We start from the raw sequence: 10,145 nt of genomic DNA, 5'->3' as shown, positions 1-10,145 counted from the left end.
AACTGATCCTCCACGATTTATTCTCTGCTTCATGAATAACCTTTATCTCAAGTCTTCTGTTTCCCAGAGCATCTTCATTGAGACTCAGGGCTTGAATAGGGAATCCGGGTCCTCGAACATAACCAAAGCAGTTTATCCTGTTTGTCTCACAATGATATGCAGTCCTCTAAATAATTTCACAGTGACGACTTTTGTCACAGCACAGGACAGATTTCATAGGAAGGCACGATACGTAGCCAGTTGACAGTGGATTTCCTGAAACACCTGGGGGAGCAATGGAAAGCATCAAATAGTCCACTAGAAGTGACCTATCCACATTATTAGCATGCCAAGTTGTTGAACTATCTCTCTTCACAAAACTTGTTTATCAGCCCAGCTGACTGCTCTGGGAATTGCTTCTGCCGTCCGTGTCCTGCTGTCCAGAACTCATCCGCGAACAGCGCAGCAATGGCCAAGATTAAGGCTCGGGACCTGCGCGGCAAGAAGGAGGAGGAGCTGTTGAAACAACTGGATGATCTGAAGGTGGAACTGTCCCAGCTTCGCGTGGCCAAAGTGACAGGCGGCGCCCGCGTCCAAGCTCTCAAGATACGAGTCATCGCAAATCCATCGCGTGTCCTCACTGTCATTAATCAGACTCAAAAGGAAAACCTCAGGAAATTCTACAAGGGAAAGAAGTACAAGCCCTCGACCTGCGACCCAAGAAGGCGGAGCCATCGCCCTGGCTCACCAAGCATGAAGAGAGAAGCTGAAGACCAAGAAGCAGCAGCGGAAGGAGCGGCTGTAATTCCCACTCTGCAAAGTCACGCAGTCAAGGCCTGAGACGCGACAGTGACAATAAAAGTGCGACTAAAAAAAAAAAAAAAAAAAAAAAAAAAAAAGAGATGGCGTTCCCTCTGTGCTGTTACAGCTATATATTGTTCTCCTCTTCTCCCTCCTAATTCCTTATCATATATTTTTTCCTGAAATCACGGTGTTAGAAAGGAGCAGAAAACATAAAGAGTGTGAATGAGGCATCTTGATTCAATTCTCATAAAAAAAGTAAGAAATAGTTACAGCATTGTATTTCCTTAGAATGGTGGTGGCATGTTGGTCTGATCATCCTACAGTTTCACAAGTTTATCAGGTACTTCTTTAACTGTGGAATAGAACTTGACATGGCAGTAATAAAGCCATACTCCTTGAAAAGATCACATAATTAAATCTGCCAATTTGTCTTATGCATGTGATTACCTCCATCTCACGCTGAAAGAAGCACTCACGTAATTGATGTGACTTTCCAAACATCACGCAGCTCACCAGTGGTGCAGGCAGATGTAAACTCTTGAAATCCCGAGTCCAAGGCTCACTTTAGGCCACTGTCATTTTGGTGGTGACAATTGAAGCACACTGTCAAAGCAAATTTAATAAATTATGGAAACATTGTAAGTAAAATGATGCTAGAAAGATCATATACATTATGATATATTTAATATATTGATCACCTAAACCACAGAAGGAGAAGTTTGCTTTTCTAGGACTGCACGGAGGATGAGGTACTAGGTGAGAATTTCTACTGTGACCCATCTCCAAATACATAGATTCCTCCCTTAGACCACAGAAAGAGATTGCCTTCAGATAATCTTGTCTCACTCTGGTGACTGGTAACATGGAACTCTTTGTGACTTTATTTTTTTTCTTCCATTTTTATTAAATTAGGTATTTCTTATTTACATCTCAAATGTTATTCCCTTTCCCTGTTTCTAGGCCAACATCCCCCTAACTTCTCCCCCTCCCCTTCTATATGAGTGTTTCCCTTCCCATCCACCCCCCCATTACCACCACCCCCTAACAATCCCATACACTGGGGGTCCAGCCTTGGCAGGACCAAGGGCTTCCCTTTCCACTGGTGCTCTTACTAGGCTATTCATTGTTACCTATGTGGTTGGAGCCCAGGGTCAGTCCATGTATAGTCTTTAGGTAGTGGCTTAGTCCCTGGAAGCTCTGGTTTGGTTGGCATTGTTGTTCTTATAGAGTCTCAAATTAAGTACCCTTCCTGGATTTTTTAAAACACAAATGTATCTAGGTAGCAATATTAAAGTATATAGTGTTAGATTCTAAAATTATTGCTGACAAAAATAATTTCTGCTGATGGTGGTCAGAACAGCACACACACAAGCGCGCATGCACACACACACACACATACACACACAACTTTTTATAGTTTTAAAAAGACCAGTAATTATTATGCTCCATGAGGAGTATAATTCATGGTGTATTCAACCTTTCCAAAACTTCTTTTATCAAACTCCTCCTTTAATAATACATGTACCCCAAAGCATGTAAAATAGATAAATAAATGATATAACTAAGAATTTATTTTGACTCCTTTAAAATAGGGTGGTCATGAGCAACAGAATAAAAAAAGGTGAGGGAGGAAGAGAGTAGTGATCTGAGCAGGTGACTTTAGTCCTGCATACAGAGTAATATTTGCTTTTACTCGAACAAAAACTGTATTATATATTACAGGCATATAATGAAGTATAGGAAATCATATATGTGTAGAAAATTATATAGGACAAAAGCTAGAAATGTAGTAATGACTGTGCCATAATTTATGGCTTCTGTTATATTTTAGGTGTTCAATTTAAACTGAAATACCAAGGAGGATATTATAGAACATCGTCAGGCCAGTTTTTTTCCAGTATATTTTGGTGAGGATGGTTTTAAACTTCTAAAAGTTGAGATTTATTGATTTGTTGATAGTGCTGAAATAAGACATTATGCTTTATTACTCAGATGTTCAACTCTGCAGGTGTACTTGTTTGGGGAAGCCTTACATAAAATGGTGACTATGATTCTAGGTCACAGGACAGTGTAGTAAATGTCTCTAATATCATAAAAATATATCAAATGGATAATGGAAACACTAAGAACTACAAACAGAAAAACAATAGACAGAGGTTATGTCAAGAGACTCAAAAACAATGAAAAATAGGCACGATATTCGAAAGGTTAATGAAAACACAAATGAAAGGGTATGCATTCCTTTATCCATATAAATATGTATATATGATCATAACATATTATATATATATTATAAATATATTTGCATACATACATATACAATTCTCTATCCTATGCTACATAATACCAGTGATGCCTTTATTTTAAAAAGCTATAGAGTATTTAAAATAATCCAATATAGCAATTCAAGAAGAGTATCAGATCACAAAGGATGCTATAAAATTGGTCGGTGCACTGTTTAATGGAATGGGCTCAAGAATCCTCTATCTTTGGTGCCTATGGGATGGTAGCTGGTATCATACTTACTTTTGTGTTTTTACTTCTCACTGAGGAAGAGGTCCAGTTGTAACTAAACCTAACTCTGGGTGCAGAACTCTCACTACCTTTTACACCAGAGAAATCCTCAGATGTTCTACTTGCTATCTTCTCACCTTTTCTCCATCTCCCTTTCTTCATTACCTCCCCCTCCTTCTCCCTCTACCAGACTTTCACTTTCACCATGCCTTACTCATAATGACAACATGATTTCTTTTACTATATATATATTTTTTTCATGGGGTTTCTGAAAAGTACAGCGGCTGGTGGTAACAATGACAATGATCCACCCCTTTCTACAATTCATAAAACTTGCACCCAACCTATAGGAATTACATACATAGATCCATGTACAGTTAAAATACATCCCAATTTAATTTACTTATTTAAGTATTCACATTGGCTATAACTGAACACTGGGTAACAGTTAAAATGAAGGAGCTGAAGAGGCTTGCAACCTCATAAGAACAACAATATCAACCAAACAGAGTTCCTAGGGACTAAACCACTACCCAAAGAGTACACATGGACAGACCCATGGCTCCAGCTGCATATTTAGCAGAGGATGGCCTTGTTGGGCACCAATGGGAGGGGAAGCCCTTTAGGGCAATGTCAGGGGTGGAATGCAGGAGGGGGGTTGTTTGAGGAGGGGGGACACCCTCAGAAGAAGGGAGAAGGGGTGGGATGGGGGGCTTACGGCAGGAAACCAGGAAAGGCAATAACATACAGAAAATGTGGTACATCTACACAATGGAATATTACTCAGCTATCAAAACAACGACTTTTATGAAATTGAGGTAAAATGGTTGAACTGGAAAATATCATCCTGAGTGAGCTAACCCAATCACAGAAAGACATACATGGTATGCACTCATTGATAAGTGGCTATTAGCCCAAATGCTTGAATTACCCTAGATGCCTAGAACAAATGAAACTCAAGACGGATGATCAAAATGAAGTCTTCACCTTCTTTAAAAGGGAACAAGAATACCTTTGGCAGGGAAGAGAGAGGCAAAGATTAAACAGAGACTGAAGGAACACCCATTCAGAGCCTGCCCCACATGTGGCCCATACATATACAGCCACCCAATTAGACAAGATGGATGAAGCAAAGAAGTGCAGACTGACAGGGCCGGATGTAGTGATCCTGAGAGACACAGCCAGAATACAGCAAATACAGAGGCGAATGCCAGCAGCAAACCACTGAACTGAGAGCGGACCCAAGTTGAAGGAATCAGAGAAAGAACTGGAAGAGCTTGAAGGCCTCGAGACCCCATATGTACAACAATGCCAAAAACAACCAGAGCTTCAGGGACTAAGCCACTACCTAAAGACTATACATGGACTGACCCTGGACTCTGGCCTCATAGGTAGCAATGAATATCCTAGTAAGAGCACCAGTGGAAGGGGAAGCCCTGGGTCCTGCTAAGACTGAACCCACAGTGAACTAGACTGTCGGGGAGGGGCGGCAATGGGGGGGGTGGGGAGGAGCACCCCATAAGGAAGGGGGAGGAAGGATGTTTGTCCTCGGAAACCGGAAAGGGAATAACACTCGAAATGTACATAAGAAATACTCAAGTTAATAAAAAAAAATAAAAAAAAAAGAAATGTAAATAAAAAATATCCAAGAAAATAAAAGCTGTCTCTGTACATCTTAAGGACACCCCTACCTTGTTGAACTAATGAAAACTTGTCTCATGTTTATTAAGCAGGAGAATTTAGAACAAAAGTTGTGCTCTTTTCAGTTTTGGTTTTGTTATGGTTTATATTGTGGTGATGAAACAACATAACCACAAAACCAGTTGGATGGGAAAGGATTTATTTGTCTTACACGTTCACATCCCTGCTTATCATGATGGAATAATGTCAGTGCAGGAACTGAAATGTGGTAGGAACCTGGATGCAAGGGTTGACTCAGGGACCATGGAGGAGTACTGTTTCCTGACTGGTTTCAGATGGCTTGCTTAGCCCTCTTTCTTATAAAACCCAGAAACAGCAGCCCAATAATGGCTCCACCCACAATGGGTTCAGTCGTCCCCATAATACCCTAATTAAGAAAATGCCATAGGAAGAACACAATATCAACCAACCAGACCTCCGAGAACCCCCGGGGACTAAACCACCAGTCAAAGAGATGGAGGGACCCATGGCTCCAGCCACATATGTAGCAGAGGATGGCCTTGCAGGGGTATCAATGGGAGAAGCCCTTGTTCCTGTCAAGCTTGATGCCCCAGTATAGGGAAATGCCAGGGCTGAGAGGCAGGAGGGTGTGGGTATGTGGGTTGGGGGAGCACCATCATAGAAACAGGGGAAGGGAGGGGGATGAGATAGGGAGTTTCCAGAGAGGAAATCGGGAAAGGGGATAACATTTGAAATGTAAATCCATAAAATATCCAATAAAAGGAAAAAAAATGCCTTACACCTGGATCTTATGGAGACATTTCTTTTTTCATTTGAAATTTCCTCTTTTCGGATAACTCTAGCTTGTGTCAAGTCAACATAAAACTATCCCGCACACCGAGTAACTTATGGACCTAAGTAAAAGCATACACAGGCTGATCCAATGCCTCCTTTTCCCCACATATGTAGTTTAAGGCTGCCATGCCTGGCCCCAGTGTGAGAGGATGTGCCTAATCCTGCAGAACTCTGATACACAGCTGGGGGGCTGCCCTCACAGGGTCAAATGGGAGGGGGATGAAAGGAGAAACTCCTAAATATATAAACATATATTTAAACATATAAACATAAATATATATAGCCTAGGCCCTATAACGTGATTTGTGTATATATAGCTTTCATGTGCACACTATATATTGGACAATCAATTTGAGAACTCTTTCTGGGAAAGCCATTTCTCCTGCTCATGAAATGGGGAAATGATTGGGCCTCAACTTTAGACAAAGAACTACAGGCAACTAAGGAAAATAATATTTTACATAAATGCCTCCTTTTATTGTTGGGCTTCTTCAATCCAAGTTAATGTACTGCTCTTTCCCTTCGGTGAAATAGATAATATCGGGATAGATCTCTATGAGGAAACGTAGGAATCGATGGCTCATATTTATGCAACTTTCTACCCCAGCCACCAAAGGCAGGATTTGGGTCATTTTTTCATGATCTTAGGGGACACAGAACAGTAAGAATCAAACAGTTAATGCCTCCCAGTCCCTCAATGGAGGGACATGAGGGTCAGCAGAGCTCACTAGAAATCGTAAGAATCAATGACAACATTATTAGCATGGTTCTCTCTTGATATTTTCCCTGTAGCTTTCAAAATATTATTTTTTACGGTTCACCTTAGTGATTTTTCTGCTTTGATTCTGGGGACGAGATCTCATGCAGATCAACGTGGCTTCTAACTCCAGACGGCACCTTTAATTCCCTTCCAAATGAAGCTTTAGAAGTGTGTGCTTCCATAACCAGCTGCTGCTTCATCCTTTTAAAGCTTAATATAGATGGTGCTGACAAACTGAATAACCCTTTTATAGGAAATCTTATTCTAAAGAAGTCAAACAAAGCCCTGTAAATGGAGCCTAGTATTCATGTGCTTTGTGATGATATGGACACCCTGCATGTATCAACCCAAGAAAGCCACGTGAAACAAAAACTGATAACATTACACTATGAACATGTCTTGTTAAAATATTAATCATTGTTGACATTTCAGTGAATTCATGCCATTATTAATGATAGTAGGACTTTCGTGTTAAACTAGTTAAGAACTAAGACTACAGAAATGTAGCAAAAGTTAAGAGCGCTGGCTGCTTTTGTAGAGGACTCTGGTTGTGTTCCCAACACCAATATTGCAGTTTAAAACCACTGTAGCTCTAGTTCCAAAAAATTCTCTCTGGGCACTCCTGGCATATTATATTCTTATAGCTACACAGAACACTCAAACACATTTAAAAAATAAAGTTTTTTAAAGATGAGAATTTGTAAGTTTAACCTATTGTCTATATTGGTTCACATTTCAGGCATCCAAAAATCCAATTGGTCACCTCTATGTCAGAAATATTTGTTTAAATTGAAAATCAAGAAAACAGGCAATTCAATTTAAAACTGGGATAGAGATCTAAATAGAGAATTCTTTAAAGCGAGAATTCAATTGGTTGAAAGTCTGTAAAGAAATGCTTATCACCTTATTCATCCGAAATGTAAATCATAACTTCTTTGAGATTTTATTACATCAGTCAGAGTGGCCCAGAGCAACAAACAAATGACAATGCATGCAGGTGAGAATGTGAGGTGGGGGCCTGCATCGTTGTGCGGCCACTGTAGAAATTAGTGTGACAGTTAATCAGAAAATTGGGAATGTACATATACAGCCATCCAATTAGACAAGATGGATGAAGCAAAGAAGTGCAGGCCGACAGGAGCCGGATGTAGATCGCTCCCGAGAGACACAGCCAGAATACAGCAAATACAGAGGCGAATGCCAGCAGCAAACCACTGAACTGAGAATAGGACCCCCGTTGAAGGAATCAGAGAAAGAACTGGAAGAGCTTGAAGGGCTCGAGACCCCATATGAACAACAATGCCAAGCAACCAGAGCTTCCAGGGACTAAGCCACTACCTAAAGACTATACATGGACTGACCCTGGACTCCAACCTCATAGGTAGCAATGAATATCCTAGTAAGAGCACCAGTGGAAGGGGAAGCCCTGGGTCCTGCTAAGACTGAACCCCCAGTGAACTAGACTGTGGGGGGGAGGGCGGCAATGGGGGAAGGGTTGGGAGGGGAACACCCATGGGGAAGGAGAGGGGGGGGGGGGATGTTTGCCCGGAAACCGGGAAAGGGAATAACACTCGAAATGTATAAAAGAAATACTCAAGTTAATAAAAAAAAAAAAAAAAAGAAAGAAAGAAAATTGGGGATGGATCAACCTCAAGATCCAGCTACATTTCTTTTGGGCACACACCAAAGAATGCTTCATCCTTCTACGGAGACACTTGATCAACTATATTCATTGGTGCTTTATATATGCTTTACATATAAAATTTATCTAAATAAAACTGCCAGATAACAGGGTAGACAAAGCCCTAAACGGACATCTCTTGTCGCCAAGGATGGGTTGTAGCTAATAAAGATGCTGACCAAAGTGGTTTCATGGACACCACACAAATAACCCAGGTATTGCCAAGACTAACAATGGCACTCCAAACACTGATGGTAAAGACCTATTCCTGAAGACAATTCCTACCCAACACACCAAACGGAGCGTAGTTGCGATATGCACCTTTCTTGAGCCTTCATTCCTATGAACTAGCATTTGTGATACTGGAAGGTACTCTGCGTGCTATCCAATGAGAAAACCAAATACCTACACAGTCCCAAATCCTACATTCTACACTGGTGTCTTATATGAAAGATATCCTGGTGCAATAGTAACATATAACTTCTGGGAGTAACAAACTAATATTTGGTTTGACTCAAGGCCACCTCCATGAGATGGGAGCCATTTGCGATGCTTCTTAGGTAGCCAAGTACCAAGACTGGATGGAATAGTAAACTAAGGGAAGTTGGAATACTTTTGTTCTGTTAAAGAAATGTAGCATGAAAGATTTCCTTCTGACATTCTTCCATATTCAGAAATCCTTTCCTTGCTCTGCCATCATCAGAGAAACTTTCTCTTGAAACAGATGGGAACAAACACAGAGACCCACAACCAGATCATGTTCAGAGAGTGTGAGACTTTGAAACAATCAGCCCTAACTTGAATGTCACCATCAAATGGCTTCCCTTAGTGCTGAGAGAGTTCTGAGGAAGGAGATGGGGTGATTGTAAGAAACAGAGAGGACAAAGGAGAAGGAATGAATGTCTGCTAGATACAACAGGGCTTGCATGGGTTCCCACCAAATGGGCTTATAGAACCGAAAGGAGAAGAGGACACACACCTCCATCCTTACCCAGACACTATCTCCAACTGACCACAACCTGTAAATGAAGAATTAGTCTTCTCCAAGGGAGTCTTATTGACTTATAAGCCATTCAAGGGAAGGACCCAGGCCTAGATATTTTTGGCTTTCACAAAATGCATCAACAGCATCCTTAAGGCTCTTAGAATTAAAATGATAGTCAAGTAGGTTTACTTAGTCATTTATTTTTTTCTTACCTTACAGATCCTTTGTGTGCACATATACCCGTCCTCCCTTTGGGCTATTAACAGAATTCCTGAGTGGGTGAACCTGTGTGCCTTTGCATCTACATGTGACCCTTGTGCCTTTTCTTTAGCTTTTTTCATGCTTTGTCATAGTCTAATGTGTTTGTCTTTGATTTATTTCATTTTATTTTTATCCTGTTTATTTTCTAATGAGAGATAAGAAAGGGATGGCTTAAGATGGGAAAGGAAGCAGGAACTATAATCTGAATATGTGGTATGAAAAAATATTTTTCTATAGTAGAAAAGTATTTTATTAAATCATAAGTATTACTTTAGAAAATGAATCATTAAAATAATTCCTTAAAATGTTAATTTCCTTAAAATTAAGTCACTCATTATTGAAAAAAATAAAGGAAATATCCAGTGAACTCTGTGTCATTAGTTGTGATTAATTCTTTATATATCAACAAGTACATTATCATTTGTATAAAAAGATAATGAACTAAGAACTGTGAGTCCATTTACTTTTATCATATAACTAACAGTGAGCTGTCTATTTATTTTAAAGTGGTATAATTCATTTGTCTATTATCTGTATTTCCTCATAACCCTAATAACTTTATTTAAGTTGTTAAAGACTTTATATTTATTAAAATGTATATATTATTTGAAGTAGGGCATACATAAAATGTAAACATTTGTTTTGTGAGTGACTTAGGGAAATAA

The 10,145-nt window shown here is 39.9% G+C and overlaps 1 pseudogene; it reads left to right on the top strand.

The window, feature by feature from the left end:
• The first annotated feature begins 423 nt into the window (after positions 1-423).
• LOC116913421 lies at positions 424-7,554 on the top strand (annotated as a pseudogene).
• Positions 7,555-10,145: the final 2,591 nt, after the last annotated feature.

The sequence above is a fragment of the Rattus rattus genome, chromosome 12 (genome assembly GCF_011064425.1).
Source record: "Rattus rattus isolate New Zealand chromosome 12, Rrattus_CSIRO_v1, whole genome shotgun sequence".
Classification (NCBI taxonomy): Eukaryota; Metazoa; Chordata; class Mammalia; order Rodentia; family Muridae; genus Rattus; species Rattus rattus.
This window is presented reverse-complemented; position numbering and strand designations above follow the sequence as displayed.